General features: G+C 51.0%; 1 protein-coding gene across 5 annotated transcripts in view; it reads left to right on the top strand.

Annotated features, from left to right (window-relative positions):
- Positions 1-13,152, top strand: part of APBA2 (amyloid beta precursor protein binding family A member 2) — a 270,537-nt gene that overhangs the window by 36,194 nt on the left and 221,191 nt on the right. For 3 of the 5 annotated variants that reach the window (XM_058736802.1, XM_058736803.1, XM_058736799.1), the window contains exon 2: positions 11,452-11,558. The exons of the other annotated variants lie outside the window; for them this stretch is intronic. The gene's annotated coding sequence lies outside the window, so the exon portion shown is untranslated. The remainder of the gene's footprint in view (positions 1-11,451; positions 11,559-13,152) is intronic. 5 annotated transcript variants of the gene reach the window in all.

Below are 13,152 nucleotides of genomic sequence, written 5' to 3'. Positions count from 1 at the left end.
AGTTGGGGGAAGAGAATCTTAAGCAGGTTCTGTGTTGTCAGCATGGAGCCTGAAGTGGGGCTTGAACTCATGAACTGTCAGTTCATGACCTGAGCTGAAATCAAGAGTCAGAAGCTTACCCGACTGAGCCACCCAGGCGCCACTTGTGATAACCCATTGAGTATTTGCTTTCTGTGGCATGGGGGAGGGCCGGGGTGCTGCGGTGCTGGCTTGTGTCTGAGGACTGGTGCTCCTGTGGTGGCCTGGTCCCCCGACTCCTCGGTTCTTATCCCATGTCCACTTGCGTCCACCTGTCTCAGCACAGCTGCCCACCGCTTATGGGCCATTGTGGGGCAAAGAGGGGCTGGCGACTTGGCTGCCCTAATTGGTCCCCAACTACTCAGCCTAAATAACAATAATAATAATCACTGGGAGCCTCTGTGAGATTCTGAACTGGCAGCAAGGTGAGGCAAGGTGGCCTTGCAAGGAAGCACTCCTCCCTCCCCTCCCCCCACCCCCAATGCTCCTCTTCATCAGTTTTTGTTCCTTATTCCCTCTTGGATTCTGTGTTGTTTGTCTTGTAATGTTCTGGCAAGATATAGGATTTTAAAGGAATATCGGGGTGGGGATGGGTGTGCGTGGGGGGTGGGGATGCGGGGCCTGTGCAGGAGCCAGGCTTTGGAGGCAGGAATCAGGGTGGCCGCTGCCCGGCCTTGTTGTCCCTATAGTGGGTGGAGAGTGGGCAGCAGTGTGGTGTATTGTGGGGGCTGATGCCATGGCACAGCCAGGAGACACACGGGCCGCTGTGGCCTCACGTGTGCTCAGGGAAGTCCGTGTTCCTGTCCCCGCTGGCTCATGGGGAGGATGTGAATATAGAGGAAGATGGGATGGGATTTGAGGTCTCTTCCATATGAGAACCGATACCTTTCTTTGTTAAACAGGAAATAGCCTGGATGTGGGTGTCTCAATTGGAACAGGCTGTTTTCCCACAGTCCTACAGGGGAGGTTTCCCTAACGGCATCCTTCCAACTGTGACCATTCATAAGGCAGAGCCTGTGTCCCCCTCTGTGTGCTTGGTGGGGATGTGGCCCTCCTCCCCAGCAGGCCTGGCTCTATAGGCCTCACAAGCCCTTGTAGCTGGAGGCTTGAGTGGGGAAGGCAGTTTCCCCTCAAGTCACAGATGGGATCTGTGTTTCCAGGTCCTACCTCTGGGGCCTTTGCTCACCCCCAGCCTGTGCCTGGCACATAGGAAGTATTGATGAGTGAGCTGGTCCCAAACATGGTGTGGGGCTGGTAGGCAAGCTATAGCTGAAGTCCTCAGACCCTGGTTGAAGTGGCCACTCTGCCCACCTGGCCATGGGTCTCCCTGAGCATCAGTCTGTGTGTGTCCTGGGGACAGTCCTGTCATTGAATCAACATCCAAGGGGCTGCCATTGAGCATTTCTGTAGGTGCTGTAGGTAGGGGAGTATTTCATAGACCACAGCAGGTGGGAATTGAGGGGTGTCCACCCCAGCAGATGAGGTGGATCAGGATGGGTGCAGGACAGGACAAGGGATGCAGCCTCGGGGTGAGTGGGACACCATGGAGGTCAGGCCGGATGTGTCTGAGGAACAGCAGAGAGCCTGTGAGGCAGGGGCAGAGCAAGTGACTGGGTGGAAAGCCAGAGGGTGTGGATGCGGGAGAGGAAGTTTTCTCCGCCATCGTGAGAGCTTTTACTCTGAGTGGCAGTGGGCTGTTGGAGGAAGAAAGAGGTTGAGAAGAGGAACATGTGATCTGACTTATGATTTAAAAAGCTTTATAACAGCTTTATTGAGATATAATTCCCATACTGTAAAATTCACTCCTTTAAAGTATACAGTGCAGAGTTTTTTAATATGCTCACAGCGTTATGCAACCACCACCACCCTGTAATCCTGGAACATTCCCATCACCCATACCCTTCAGCAGGCACCCCCCATTTCCCCTTCCCTATTACAATGCCTTTGATTTCTTTTTGTTTTAATTTTTATTTAAAAACATTTTTTTAATGTTTATTTTTGAGAGAGACAGAGAGAGACAGAGACAGAGTGTGAGTGACGGAAGGGCAGAGAGAGAGGGAGACATAGAATCTGAAGCAGGCTCCAGGCTCTGAGCTGTCAACACAGAGCCCGACGAGGGGCTCAAACTCACAAACTGTGAGATTGTGACCTGAACCAAAGTTGGACGCTTAACTGACTGAGCTACCCAGGCACCCCTCTACCCCCCCTTTTTTTGATTTCTTTAAGTGAACATTTTATTGAGGTGTACCTACCGTAAGGGCATGCACACACATCCTGGATTGAATGTTTGTGTCCCCCCAAATTCATTATGGAAATAAATACCCAGTCCCCATATCAGGAGGGAGGCCTTTGTGGGTGATTCGGTCACGAGGGTGGGGTCTTCATGATGGGACTGGTGCCCTTATAAGAAGAGGCCAGACAGCTCTGTGAGGATATCCACTATGTGAGGACATAGCAAAAAGTTGGTGCCCTACAGCCCAGAAGGGGACTCTCACTAGAACCTGACCATGCTGGCACCTTGATCTCAGGCTTCCAGCCTCCAAAACTGTGAGAAATAAATTTGTGTGGCTAAGCCACCCAGTTCGTAGTACTTTGTTTTAGTAGCCCAAGCTTAACTGAGACACTATGTAGTTCCTCTGTGTTGTGTTTCAGGACCACCCTGGCCGCTAAGGTAGGGTGCTATATAGAGTGAGGGTTGCAGCAGGCAGCCCTGTTAGGAGGCACAAGACCATGGAGGCCATGGCTGGGGAGGGTGGTGGGGAGGACCAGAGGAGGTAGAGCTCTGGAGGCACCTGAAGCTCAAGCCAGTACTGGGCACTGGTGAGAGAGGAGTCAAGGGTGTCCCCAACTGGGCAATGAGTTGTAATCACCTGGGAGTGGAGGAGGCTGTGGGTGGAGCTGGATCTCCAGGTAAAGTTTGGCCCACCTTGGACATGCTGAGGTCAAGATGCCTGATAGACACGCATTGGAGGAACTGAGAAGTGGATGGCGGGTGTGGACTTCCAGAGAACTCAGCTGGAGTTACACACGAGGGAGTGCTCAGCTTAGATGGGTCTCAGTCCATGGTCCTGTACTTGGTGTCTGCACATCCATCAAAGGACCGCCCACCCAGCCACAGCTGTAGACTATTGAAGTCATGGCAGGCCTGGGGTGCAGTTCAGGGGCATCAGCTTCCTGTGGCAGGTGTGGTGACCCAACCAGAAGTCGAGGGAGCTGTTTGGGGGCTTAGCACCTATTTCTAGTTTTTACTTATCTGGGGATCCAGTCAGGTGCCAGATTCCCCTCAAATTTCCTCCCAATTCAGATCCATCAAATTAAGAATACCTCATATAGTAGGCAAAAAATTTAGTCCATTTGGAGAATTTTTACACAATTAGTGGGATTTCCATCATCTTACTTACCCTGTTTGATCATATTGAGATTTTTGTGACAGTCAAAGAGAAGTGTCCTTTTGGCATAGAACAAAATGATAACACTCTCAAAAGTTGGCAAAGTACAACAGTATACCTACAAGTGCTTCAGTGCGGCCACATCATCATATCTTGCATTGGATGCTACGTGTCTGATGCCCAGGTGGAAGGCAGCACAGTGGGCATAAGAAAAGAGAGGGTTTCAGAATGTGGTCACCCCAGGGTTTGGGCCCCGACTTCTCCTGGAGCTTAGCCCTACCACCCTGAGCAAGTGACTTACTTGCCCTTCCTTAGCTTCTGCTGGCCTGGTCGTGCAGGATAAGAATAGAATTCCCTCAGGGCTATTGTGCTGACTCCCTGGGGGTGAGGCTCCAGACTCACTGGCTTCCTTCCTGCTGGGCAGATGGACCTGGAGTCTTTCCTGGAAGGCGGGCCTTCCCTGGTGTATTTTGCAGGACAAGGGGCTCCCTGACAAGGACCAGGACCCTCCACTCTGGGCCAGTGGGTTCGATTTGTGTTGATCCTTCTGCCCTAAACACTGTGTGCCCCTCTGCTCTCTCTGCTGGGGCCTGTGTCTTGCTATCCCTCTCACCCCCGGCACCACTTTGTGAGATACATGGAGGCTGTGGTCACTGCTTTGCAAAGTCACCATTTTAGGGGCACCTGGGTGGCTCAGTAGGTTAAGCGTCTGACTTCGGCTCAGGTCATGATCTCATGGTTTGTGGGTTCGAGCCCCGCGTCGAACTCTGTGCTGACAGCTCGGAGCCTGGAGCCTGCTTTGGATCCTGTGTCTCCCTCTCTCTCTGTCCCTCCCCTGCTCATGCTTTCTCTCTTTCTCTCTCAAAATAAACATTAAAAACAAAAACAAAGTCACCATTTTGGGTCTTTCACAGTCGATCCTGATTTTTGTTTTTTTTTGATCCCACTCACTTGACTGGGTGGCCCTGCTGCCTTAGGAGTCTGCATATGGCAGACTTATATGGCCTTATATGGCCATTGTCACATGTAACAGAGCAGAGTACCTTTCCAGGCACAGATGTTTTTAGAACACACCTTGACTCCTAGGGTGGCACCATTGAGGTGGGGTGTACCTGTGGATTTGAAATTTTGTGAAAGGGAGTGGACCCCCTTTACCTTTGTCCTGGGCCTGGACTCCACCTGAGAGCACAGCCCTACGCCCCCATGGCTAGTCTTGCAGAAGTGGCCACCCTAGACTTTCCCTGAAGCCAGTGCCCAGCATGGTCCCCCAAAGCTAGGGAGTACCCCTCTGCCTGCCAGCTGTTGGCTGGGGTGGACTCAAGTCCCGTTTACTTATCTGTGCTCTGGGAGACCAGGGCTCTGTAGAGGATTGGAACATGAGGGCACAGGGTGGTGTCATTTCTCTACCCGCTTGCCCTTCCTGGGAAAGCAGGACATGGAGGTGCCTGTCTTTGTCTGGGTTTATCTGTTGTGGGTTGTGTCTGGGAGCCCAGCAACAGGGAGTAGGCTCTTGTCATCCAGCCATGGACTTGAGCCAGGACTACTGTTCCAGACCCCCTACTCCACACCATCATAGGAAGAACTTTTTTTTTTTTTTTTCAGGAAAATTGTGGTGAATCTTGGTGTTTCCTGTCTGCAAAGTGTTCTCTAGAAGACCTTGTGGAGCATGCTCACGTTAGATCAGTAAGGAGAATTCTGGGAGAGTATTGAGGACAGAGCCATTAGATATGTGGACCATTTAATTCTATTTCCTCTCATTATTTTGCTTAAAGTTCTAGTTCCTCTCCATCTTTTCAGGGTGCTTTTCTCGTTTCTCATTTCCCCATGCCCCAGGACAGCCTCGTATTGAAGGTGTTGCTTTAGAGTGTCACAGTGCTTACTTATCCCTGGCTGATCTTGCTCTGGGCAGTTTGGTGCATGTTAATGTTCTTTCTGAGATGTCTGAGGTCCCCCATGTTCTAGATGGGACAGGAGGGGACAGGGGAGTTAAATAGTTTGCTGGGATTCTCAGGAAGCAAGCCCAGGGAGTCTGGCTCCAGATGGGCTCTTCGCCACTTTGCAACTGCCTGTGGGGGTGCTTGTGGCCAGCCTTGGGTCTGGGCCCTGTGCTCACTGCTACCGGGGTCAAGGGGCAGACTACAGCAAAGCTTGGGATGGGGTGTGGAGGGTCTGTGTTGGCCTCTGAGCCTCAGCTCCTCATCTGCAAAAGGAAAGGGCGGAGCTGGTGCTTCCAGCTCTAGGCTCTAGGTAGCATCCTTTTGGGGCTTATCTGGACCCAAGAAGGGCTTCCTTTTCTTCCTTTTGGGCCGCTTGGCGGTGCTGGAGTCATGTCATTGTCACTGAAGTGGGCAGCAGTGCTGTGTCCCCATCAGCTCCCTGGGCCACTTGGTTCTGGCTGTGGCATATGCATGTCCTGCTTTCTTCCTAGGTGGAGGATGTACTCATTCATTCATTCCATGTGTTTTTATTGAATGTTGGTTGAAAAAATCTGCTTTCATAGAGCTGGCTTTCCAGGGAGGGCAGGCAGGCAATAACCAAGATAAATAAAAGACACATATCAGGTATTAGATGGTGGCAATAACTATGGAGAAACATAGAGCAGGGGAGGAGGCCAGGGAAGGCTGGTGGATGGTATCGTGGTTTTAAGTAGGGTGGTTAGGGAGAGTAAGGTATGAGCAGCGGCATGGAGGGAGCCATGTGGATAGCCAGGGGCATGGCCCCTGTAAAGGCCCTGGGGTACCATCTGTCTGTTATCTTTGAGGGAAGAGCAAGGAGGCCAGGTGGCTGGTGCTGAATGAGCGAGGGCACAGGTATAGAGGGAGAGGTCACGAGGGGTGGTGGAAGGGATGCATGCTAGATTGTGTAAGGTCTCAGAGACTGTGGTGAGGACTTACCACTGGGGATGATCATTTGGTCTGGTGCACCAGGGCTAGATTTGCAGGGGCCAGCATAGAGGCAATGAGATGTTAGGTGCCATACAGCCATACAGGGCATGGGGGCTCAGCCCAGGCATCAGTGGTCATGGGGGAGCAGTGCTGGGAGTCTGTGTTGACTTCAGAGGTAGAGCCAGCATGATTTCCCTGATTAGTGTGAGGGCGAGGGAAGGTGAAGGGCCCAGGATGGCTCTGAGGCTTCAGCCTAAGCAATTTGAAGGGAGTAGCCATCAGCTGAGATGGGAAGGCTTTGGGAGATGTTGAGAACAAGTTCTCCATGTTCTGTCTATCAGCGGACCCATGTTTGGCTTCCCAGACAGACACTTACAGCAGCCCCTGATTTTCTGGTTCTTGGAGGTAGAGGAGATATGAAGGGCTTCTTGGACACTGACTGGGCTGTGTCAGGATACCTGCCAGGGCTGTGTGCCATTTGCTTGAGGGCTGTGAGGAGGATATGGCTCCCCCAGCTGCTGTTTGCCACCTGGAGGCTGGGCCGTGTCTGTGCAGGGCAGAGCCTCAGGGCAGAACCTTCTGGCTTGCATATCTGGGTCCCTGTCCCTGGTCTGTATATTCTCATTTCTGTCTTCTCAGACCTAGGTTTGATCTTTTTTCCTTCTCAGATTTTTTTTTTTTTGAAGTTGAGGTATAATTAACATATAACATTATATTAGTTTCAGGTATACAGAGCAATGATTTGATGTTTGTATATATTGTGGAATGATCAGCACATTAAGTCTAGTTAACAGCCATCACCACACATGATTACAAAATTATTTTCCTTGTGATGAGAGCTTTTAAGATTTACTCTCTAAGCAGCTTTCAAATATGCAATACAATATTAACTATGGTCATCATGGTCTCTATCATATTCCCAGGACTTATTTTACAGCTGGGGGTTTGTATCTTTTGACCCACTTCACGCATTTCACCAACCCCCATCCCTCGCTTCTGGCATTCTGTTCTCTGCCAATCTGTTCTCTGCATCTATGAATTCAGGGTTTTTGTTTGTTAGTTTCTGTTTTTTTTAGATTCCACATATAAGCAAGATCATATGGTGTTTGTTTTTCTCTGTCTGACTTATTTCACTTAGCATAATGCTGGTAAGGTCCATCCATATTGTTGCAAATGTCAGGATTTCCTGTTTTTAAATGCTTAATTTAATTTAATTTAATTTTAATTTTAATTTTTTTGAGGCAGACGGGCGCGAGGGGCGGGGGGGGGGGAGGGAGAGAATCTTAAGCAGGCTCCATGCGCAGCGTGGAGCCCAACATGGGACTCAGTCTCACAACAGTGAGATCATGACCTGAGCCAAAATCAAGAGTCGGATGCTCAACCATCTGAGCCACCCAGGCACCCCCTTTTTAATGGCTCAATAATATTCTACTGTGTGTATATATACACTTATTTTAGTATGTTTTCTTTATCCATTCATCTGTCAGTGGGCACTTAGGTTGCTTCCATATCTTGGCTATTGTAAATAATGTTGCAATGAACATAAGAGTGCAGTTATCTTTTGGGGTTAGTCTTTCATTTTCATCAGATAAATACCCGCCGGGGGAATTGCTGGGTCAAATGGGAGTTTTATTTTTAATTTTTTGAAGAACTTTCACACTGTTTTTCACAGTGGCTCCACCAACATACTTCCCACCAACAGCGCACAAGGGTTCTCTTTTCTCCACATTTTCATCAACACTTGTTATTTCCTGTCTTTTTGATACTAGCCATTCTGACAGGTGTCAGGTGATATCTCATTCTGGTTTCGAGTTACATTTCTCTGATGATCAGCAGTGTGAAGCATTTCATGTACCTGTTGGTCATCTGGGTGTTTTCTGTCTCAGATTCTTTAGGGACTGGGTGGAGAAAGGCCTCACCAAGCTCACTTGCGCTGTTGGCCTGGGGGAAGGGACATGGTGGGACCTTCCTCTGACTGAGAGAAGACAATATGCTCTGTGCACAGTGGTCTGTTGAAGTGTGAGCAGGGGCGGGGCAGGAATGGGCAGTCCAGCCACTGCACATAGAGGGCCATAGGCAAGAAGTGACTCTAGCAGGCTACAAAGGTTAGGGCTGCCCTTGACCCTGGGGACAGGCCTGACCCTGTGAGCTCTGCCTTCCTGAGTTTGGTCATTTATCTGCTGTCCAGGGGCCCAGTGTCAGGGTGGACCTGGTGGAGCTGGGTGTGACATTGCCAGCATCGTGTCCCTCCCAACAGGCCAGGCAGCTTCCCTTTGCTGGCCCAGCCCTAGCTTGTCTGTTCACAGCAGGGTCACTTCATCCCACCAGTCACCATTCATTGTGAGGTGGACCAAGCTGGCTGGTTGTCATGAGCAGAGCACTAGCATTGGCCTGGCATGCCTGTCTACCCCCGTGTCTTCCCGTATTCTTTCTGGGGTTGAAGAGGAGTCATGGAGGGCACCGCTGAACTTTACTCCCAGTCAGTTCACGACTGGGGGGATATATGAGTTTCTGGAGTGTTTACCATTTCCTTGTGAACCTTTTTTCTGGGTAAGCCTTGTGAGCTGCTGAGTGTAGGGCAGGGGGGAGTGGGGAGGGGCACAGTGTCACCTGCTTCTTACCAGGGAGGGTCGTCTGCCAGACATTGCAGAAGGCAGAGAGCTGAGGACCCAACCTGGGCACATAGTAGGTTGGCTCCACAGTTGGCTTTTGAATGGAGGGAGGTAAGCAACCAAGAAAGACTCTTTGGTTCCCAGGCAGCCTCACCTCCACCTCTGTGGATGGCCTCTGGAGGAGGAGTGTCCCTGAGAAGGTCGTTGTATTTTTAGCCTCAGGGACATGCTGCACATGGCAGCCTATGGCTCATGGCGGTTAGCAGGTTGGTGAAAGGCAGTTTTGTGCAGTGTGGTAATTATGCAGCTCTGGGGGCTGGCAGGAGGCTTTCCATACAGAATGCAGGGCCTGGAGTCATGGAGAGCAGGGGGAAGTCATGAAGGAGCTTTTCTGTGCAGCCTCTTCTGAATGGCTCCATAAACATACCCTTTGGGGGACTTCTCTCCAAGGGACTTTGCAAGTCTGACCCCTACAGGGACCTCTGCATTTCTTCCGGGGACTCGTGGATGAGCCCTTCTCTTCCCAGGTCATCCTGCACCAAACTGACCTGATAACCCCCCTCCACAGTCAGAAACTTCTGGTGGCCTCAGAGCTTGGTGTTGAGTGCTCAGTATGGTTTCAGTGGCATGTTTCACCGTTTCTGCTGTGGCTGGTGTCTGTGACCCCAACCCAGTGCTCCCGTTCAGAGCCCTTTCCCGGTCTTTGTAGCTCCTTGCATTGACCCTCCCCTTTCTTGAAGGCTATGTTTGAGGCCCGTGTCCTTGGTTTGCTGGCTGCTGTGGCATCTGTAGTCTGGAGTGCTGCCTTCATGAGGCCAGGTAGGCTCCTAGAGGGAGCAGGGGATATGGTTGAGAATGAAAACTGCAGAAGCCGGACAGACTGAGAAGAGTGTGTTTACTACTGAAGTTCAGGGATGCCTTTCCCAGTTGGGTTTTGAAGAGTGAATAGGAGTTTGTCAATAAGATTCTGGAGGAACAAAAAAAGGAATGACTCGAACACTGGCAGGAAAGGGGTGAAGCCCCAGTGGCATGGGGCCTTGGGGAATGATGAGGGGAGACTGAAGCAGTGGTCAAGGCTGAGGCCTGGGAGCTGGCTGCTTTGCATGCTGTGGTCAAGTCAATGACCATGTCATGTAGTATCATGCCTCCATGCACCCCATTAGTGTCCCTGGCTGTGGTTGGGGCAGGCACAGGTGTGGTTTGGCCTGGTTGTTACCTGCATGGACAGTGATGCCCTCGTCCATCGGTATTGGAGTGGGCCCATGGTTGGGGGTGGGCTCCATGTTTGGATTTAGGAGGCCTTCAGCTGGATGGCCTGTTCTGTGGACAGGGAACATGGCACCAGCCATCGACACTGAAGCTCAAGGAACCTAGTGTGCCTGAGTTGGTTGAGTGTCCAACTCTTGATTTCAGCTCAGGTCATGATCTCACGGTTCGTGAGTTCGAGCCCTGCATCTGGCTTGTGCTGACAGTGCAGAGCCTAATTAGGATGCTCTCTCCCTCTCTTTCTGCCCCTTTCCTGCTCTCTCTTTCTCTCTCTCAAACAATGGATAAACTAAAAAAAAAATAAAAATTAAAAAAAAAAGCTTAACCTTGTAAGTCATGGGGGTCGGTGCCTTCATTTGACATGATAGGGAGACCAAGGTCTTGGTGTTGGAGGTGAGGCCTGAACCCCAATATCTTAGTGCTCCCATCCTCCTCTGAAGTAGGGATACTGAGGCATGGGTAGGTTCCTTAGTCCTCCCAGGCTGTAAGAGGCAGAGTTAGGATGTCAACCAAGGTGCCTCCGTAGTCCAGCTCCTTGCACAGATCCAGGCAATGGCCCATGCCAGGGTGGCCCTGGTCTGCAGGCTGCAGGCTGGACGCTGCGCCCCCATGTGTCAGGGAGGAAATGATGTCACTTGCACAGGGGATGACTTGCACTGTGCCCCCACATGTGCATATATGATCACTCTGTCTTTGAAAAGGCTTTGTTCAGTATATTTTGTAGAACTCCCAGCCATGTATGTCACATACGATTTTAAGATACTGCAGGTGACATGAAGCTCTGTATTCTGTGTAGTGTTTTGCTTCTTTGGAAAACAAATTGGGAACAGAACTTTGAAGAATGTGCTTCATTTCCTGTTAGAGCAAGTGAAACCTGAAATATTAATGCTATAGGGTTTCCTGTGTCTTCTTCCAAAAGGGTTAGAGAAATACATTCCCCACTCTTTTCTATCGAGGCCCGGCCGCTGGTGGCCTCAAAATCGTTAGCTGTCTGTGTGTGCTGACCTTTGGGAATGAGCAGGAGGGCTCACTTGAAAACTTGGAGAGACTCACGATCTATTTGCAGGTCTTTGATTTTCAAAATGTTCAGCTGTTCTGCAGAACCTTGGAGTTCTGATCCCGCAGTTCCGAGCCGCCTTTGACGTTTCGGTGCAGGGAGTTGTTAGCCTCTTTTTTTTTAAACGTGTGGTCCGTCGCTCAGATAAGAGAGCTGCCATGTGTTCATACATAAGCAGCTTGCTTGCAGCCCATTGATACCCTATTTGTGTTCTCTTGTTTCAGTCTCTGGAAGATTTAAGCTTTGCTGAATCCCGTGTGGGCAAACCAGCCTCTGAGGCCAGGACCGTCCTGCGGATGGCTGAGAGTCCTCTTGGGCCTGGCGACTGCGAGTGAGTAGGACCTCACCACTCACTGGGTGATAGTCACCACTGTGCTGGGCCCCACCTGCCATTTCGTATACACCTCGGCTCCCATGCTGAATGGGAGCTGAGAGAACAGTGTTGTGTCCTGTGGCCCCCACCTCTCTCTAAGAAAAGCTTAAATGCACCCACACTAAAATTTTTCATTGCTTTCTGTTTTTACAAATTTACCTTTATTTTGCAGAAAAAGGCAAGAAGGAGTCCAGGGTGTCCCTAGAGGACCAATGGCCACACAGTAGACTGTTTCCTATGACCCCGCCTGTGTCCCCTATCAGACTCACCAGGGTGCTTTCTGCTGCACTGTGTTCTGCGTGGCACTGTGTTGCCTCCCCAGGCAGCCCCCCTTCCAGTTAGGTGCATGTGGGCCAGGGACATCCAAGTGAGTGGCTCTCCCTGGGAGTGCAACAGGGCCAGCAGGATGTGGGCAGGGTCTCCCCGCCCAACCCTGCCCAACTCCAGGCTATTCATCGACCCAGGTGGTTGACCTGAGGTCCTGCCATTAGGGGCTCTCTCCAGGGTCACCAGGTGGGGGCAGGGCAGCTTGGGGACTGGGGGCCACTGTGGAAAGTCTCCCCAAGTGGATGGAGCCGGGCACTCAGGCTGTGACTGAGGGATTAGATAAGGCTGTGTCTGAGGGTGTCACCTGTTGGCAGTGAGAGCCGCAAGCCTGTGTTAGCTATCTAGGGCTGCTGTGACGAAGTACCACAGACTGGGTGGCTTAAACAACAGAAGCTTATTTTCTCACGGTTCTGGAGTCCAAAATCAAGGTGTTGGCAGGGAGGGCTCCTTTTGGGGACTGCGAGGGGGAGTCTGTTGCAGGCCTCTCTCCAGCTCTCGTAGTTTGCTGACAGTCTCTGGCCTTCCTTGACTTGTGCTGCTATTATTGTAACCCCCACATAGCTTTCTCCTTGCGTCGTTATCTCTGTGTCCAAAATTCCCCTTTTTATTTTTTTTAAAGTTTATTTATTTTGAGAGAGAGTGAGCAAGTGGGGGAAGGGAAGAGAAAGAGAGAGAGAGAGAGAGAGAGAGAGAGAGAGACAGAGAGACAGAGAGACAGAGAGACGGAGGGAGAGAATCCCAAGCAGGCTCCACACTGTCAGTGTAGAGCCTGACGCAGGACTTGAACTCATGAACCGTGAGATCATGACCTGAGCTGAGACCACAAGTCAGACACTTAACCCACTGAGCACCTAGGTGCCCCCCAATTTTCCCCTTTTAAAAGGACACCACTCAAAATGGATTAGGGCCCACTCCAATGACCTCATCTTCGTGATCACCTGCAGAGACCTTGTTTCCAATTAGGGTTTCATGCACAGCTACTGAGGGTTAGGACTTGAATATTGCCTTGGGGGCCATAATTCAACCCATAGCAAGCCCCCTCCCAGGACAGGGCCCATCTTCCAGGTGCCTGTGGGGTGTGGTCAGTGGAGCGGCCCAGCTTGTCCTGCAAAGGGGAGAGGACATCAACAGCTGTGTAATCATCCCACATGAGACCTTTTCCTAGCAGGGTCCCCAAGTGCAGCTTACAGCCAGCCACAGCTCCCAGCCCACGTTCCATCCTTCA

This window comes from Neofelis nebulosa, chromosome 7 (genome assembly GCF_028018385.1).
Source record: "Neofelis nebulosa isolate mNeoNeb1 chromosome 7, mNeoNeb1.pri, whole genome shotgun sequence".
Classification (NCBI taxonomy): Eukaryota; Metazoa; Chordata; class Mammalia; order Carnivora; family Felidae; genus Neofelis; species Neofelis nebulosa.
The sequence above is the reverse complement of the archived record's forward strand: the minus strand, read 5'-3'. Positions and strand labels throughout refer to the sequence as shown.